This window comes from Zingiber officinale, chromosome 1B (genome assembly GCF_018446385.1).
Source record: "Zingiber officinale cultivar Zhangliang chromosome 1B, Zo_v1.1, whole genome shotgun sequence".
Taxonomy (NCBI): Eukaryota; Viridiplantae; Streptophyta; class Magnoliopsida; order Zingiberales; family Zingiberaceae; genus Zingiber; species Zingiber officinale.
Window position 1 is genome coordinate 34322646 of NC_055986.1, and position 4011 is coordinate 34326656.

The 4011-nt window shown below is 31.8% G+C and overlaps 1 long non-coding RNA gene across 1 annotated transcript; it reads left to right on the forward strand.

Annotated features, from left to right (window-relative positions):
• Positions 1 to 1399: 1399 nt before the first annotated feature.
• Positions 1400 to 3721, forward strand: LOC122051459. Its single transcript, XR_006131449.1, has 4 exons — positions 1400 to 1469; positions 2614 to 2851; positions 3467 to 3562; positions 3666 to 3721. It is a non-coding gene; the product is annotated as an uncharacterized LOC122051459 (long non-coding RNA).
• Positions 3722 to 4011: the final 290 nt, after the last annotated feature.

Genomic DNA, 4011 nt, shown 5'->3' on the forward strand with positions numbered 1-4011 from the left:
TATATATGTTGCAATGGAAACAAAAAAACACTTTTAAAAGTAGGTGATAGATTTATGTGGCTTTAAAGAAGAACTTTTGATATTCTTTTCTGCCTCATGCGCAGTAGACTTGTTGATGAAAGCTTCATAAAGAGGTACTGTGAGTCAACCATTTTGAGTGACCCATCCATTTGTGTTCGCTAATGCTTAATTCTTTAAATGATGATGCAGTGGTTGTATAATATATTACCTTTGCAAAAGTTGGTTTACCACCCTTAATTAAATAAAATTTTAGGAAAAACTCAAATAGAACTCTATTTACTTCTCCACAATTACAATTTAAATTTAAATATGCTCAAATTAAAATTTGAATAATTAGAATCGAATTCAAATGTAGTGTCCATCCCTGTCCTACTCACTAATTAGTATAGATTTGATTGTGTGGTCTGATCATTTGCATTCAGTTTGTTGCCATGGCTTGTCCTTATCCTAATTTTCTAGAATAATCCTTCTTTATACTTTACAGCCAATGTATTGATCCTTAAAGAATTTAATGTTGTTTTTCTTCTACTGAAACAGGAATGGGATGCTCTAATGCTATCTAATTTTGTACTTGAGAATCAATTACACACAGCTAGGCAAGAGTTGAGTCATGCTCTGTATCATGTATGAAAACTCTTAGACAAGTGCATGTTTTGTTGACCAACTGCTTTATGCATCAGAATATGTTGTTTTTGCCTTTTGCGCATGTAGCTATAACATATTTTTATTTTTAATTTGGTCATTTACTTTTCTCATTAAATTTTGTTGTATGGATTAAAGCTTGAGGATATAGAAGTTTTGTCCAACTTGAACATAACATCATAGATTTTGCTAACACATTAAAATGAGTCCAACTCAAGTACAACTACATCAACAACTTTCCCTTAAGTTTCTGAAAAACTATTGTACCATAGCTAGAGATGATACTATAGGAAGGTTCAAGTCTATCTAAGTACTCACTAAAATCCATGGCCTTGCTTGCCTTTCATGTAGTCATGTTGGCTTCTAGGAGATGATACCATAACTAGAGATCTCAGCATCCAAGTCATTACAAAGAAAATAACCTATAATTCAATGGAATGAACCAACATATAGACTCCATCAATACCAATAAGTATAGTTGTATGATAAGTTATATGCATTGGCTTGTGATATGAGTAATCTATTATGTCTGTCATGTTAAAGGATTATTACTTCACTTCCATAATACAATAATTCAATTGAAATGTCTATTGTGTTGGTTAAAGAATTGTCTTTGACCTCACATCAATTACTGTTTTCTTCTTTTTTTTAAGAAGAAATGGCTAATGAATGTTGTTCTATCCAATTGATTGACGGAGATGTTGTATTCAATGTCACGAGTCTTGAACACTTTATGAAGTCAGTGATGTTGGCAGAGCATGGATTATCCTATGCTGTAGTTTCTATCATGGGTCCACAAAGTAGTGGTATGTCTTTGAGTTTTTTGAATTCTATTTTCCTATTTTATGTGCTTGAAGGCTATGTTTATTATAAGATATCTCACATTTTGAACTTTAGAGGTATTCAACCTGAGTCAAAGATTACCACATTTTTCAATTCTTTACCCTTATAAAGACTAGAGTAGCTGGAGATATTACTTCTTCCTTATTGTGTAATGAAGTCAATTCAATAAAAAAATATTATTGATCAAGATAATTACCTTTTTCTATCATTGCTTTGTTTCCTATAAATCTGGAAGTATGGGGCAAGTAGCATAGAATTTTACAAGGAATAAAGTTAACTTGTGCATATGCATTATTGTTCATATTTGTTTCTATGTGATTGCTTGGGCTTTGGAATAGCAAGTGATGCTCACAAGATTAAGAATTATTCTGAAAAAAATAATAAGTACTCGAAGAAATTTGATATGGTGATGATATTAAATTCATGACCAACATTGTTTTCTTTATGCATTCTAGTTCTGGAACATAATTGGTCTTCCTGACTCATATTGGTTGTTCTTGTTATATTTTTTAGTCTTAGATTATATAAATGTGGGAGACAGTAATATTTGAATATGTTCATTCCAAATTATATTTTTATTTGGTTAAATTGGCTGCCTAGAAGATGATCAAGAATAATTACAGTGAAATATATTAGGTATTCACTATTTATCATTGTCCATTTTACTATACTGTATTGTAAGTTCTGTGATTGAGTCAGTGTTGGACCATGTTACCTAACTAATACCTTTTAGTTTCAACTTTTGCTTTTATTCATTTATATGAATTATGCCGCTAACCTCAGTGTTACTATTGTTTTTCCAATTGCTTCTCAAGGTTTAAATAGGCAAATAACTCATTTGCTTTTGTGGATTGCTTACTGTTAAAGAACTATTCACTTTCAAACATTTGGAAATGTTTTTTTTGTTCTTCATCTTTACTTCCTTTGTACAAGATATATGGTCTTAAGGGAGTCTTGAATTTTTTCTATAAAATAGATATCTATATTTCCCTATTTTTGTTGCCTTTTGGATATGCTTTTGCAACAATATAATTTTTTTACTTGTTAAATTCAGTAATTGCTGATGAATGACCTTCATTTTTTTTTTTTTTTTTTTTTGGTTAACAGGGAAGAGCACTCTATTAAACCATTTATTTGACACCAACTTCCGAGAGATGGATGCTTTCAGGGGAAGGCAAGTTCTTGAATTCTTGTATATATATATTATCAATTATAGTGCTACTGATATATGAGTTATTTTAGATCACAAACCACAAAAGGCATTTGGTTAGCAAATTGTGTTGGGATTGAACCATGTATAATTGTTATAGGCTTAGAAGGTACTGATGGACGAGAACGAGGAGAGGTATTATTCTTAACCAAACTATTGAACTCACAATAGGTGTCTTTTGGCATAGGATTAAGCATTTTATCTTGTGAAGTTCTAGATATGTCTAAGAGGTGTCCCTATCTTAGAATGATTTTTAGGCATATAAAGTAAAATTCTCATTATTTACAAACCTCTAACATTTAACAAAATTAGTCAATGTGATGAGAAATTCAACTTGTTCAAGACTTTCTTTTAGAAAGTTCGCTGTCACGATTGCAACCATTTTATACTTTATGAAGTTGGTTAAGAATCATGTAGTTTTCATTAACAAGTTAATTAAGAAGCTCTATTTGTAATGCTGAGGACTTGAATTGTAGAGCAGTCACCTTGAAAACATTTGAGTATAAGCTTGTTGAATCTAGTTCACAATTGTAGTTGTTTGCCTTTTCTCTCCTTTGTTTACCTTAATTGGCTTTTTTACTCCATTTCTCAGTTTATTGATAACACAACTTTGAGTTGCATTTCTACTTTGTTCAGGATGATACTATCTTTGAGAAGCAGAGTGCTCTTTTTTCTTTAGCAGTTTCTGATATAGTCCTAATAAACATGTAAGTTCATTTTCATTATGCGTCAAATGCTACCTTTGTCTAGAACAAGGGTGAGCATTTGCCTCTATGATATAGGTGGTGCCATGATATTGGTCGAGAACAAGTGGCAAACAAGCCTCTTTTAAAGACAGTCTTCCAGGTTATCTTTCATTATCTTAATCTTATTCCCATCTTACAACAACTTTTTTACATATACTTTTAATTTGAGTTTTGCTTAGTTGCTTTCGTTTACCTCATGATAGGTGATGCTGAGACTGTTTAGTCCTCGTAAGACCACTCTACTATTTGTTATACGAGATAAAACAAGGGTGAGTATTTTCATATGTACATTTTTCAGCTTCCGTATTGGAGACTCCTAATCCAATGAAAATGAGTATTCATGTGTATTTTTTATATGTCGAGATCTCCTGGTGCCTTATCAAAGGGGTGGAAAGATTGGACTTTTTTATGGAGCTGGTGTGGGAAGACTGGATTTATTATGGAATTGATGATCAACAATGTTGGAAAAGGTTAACATGGAAGAATCAGCAAGTGAGAAAGAGGAGTCCAATGAAATTCTACAAGTTGAAGATTGTGATGGGGCTTGGG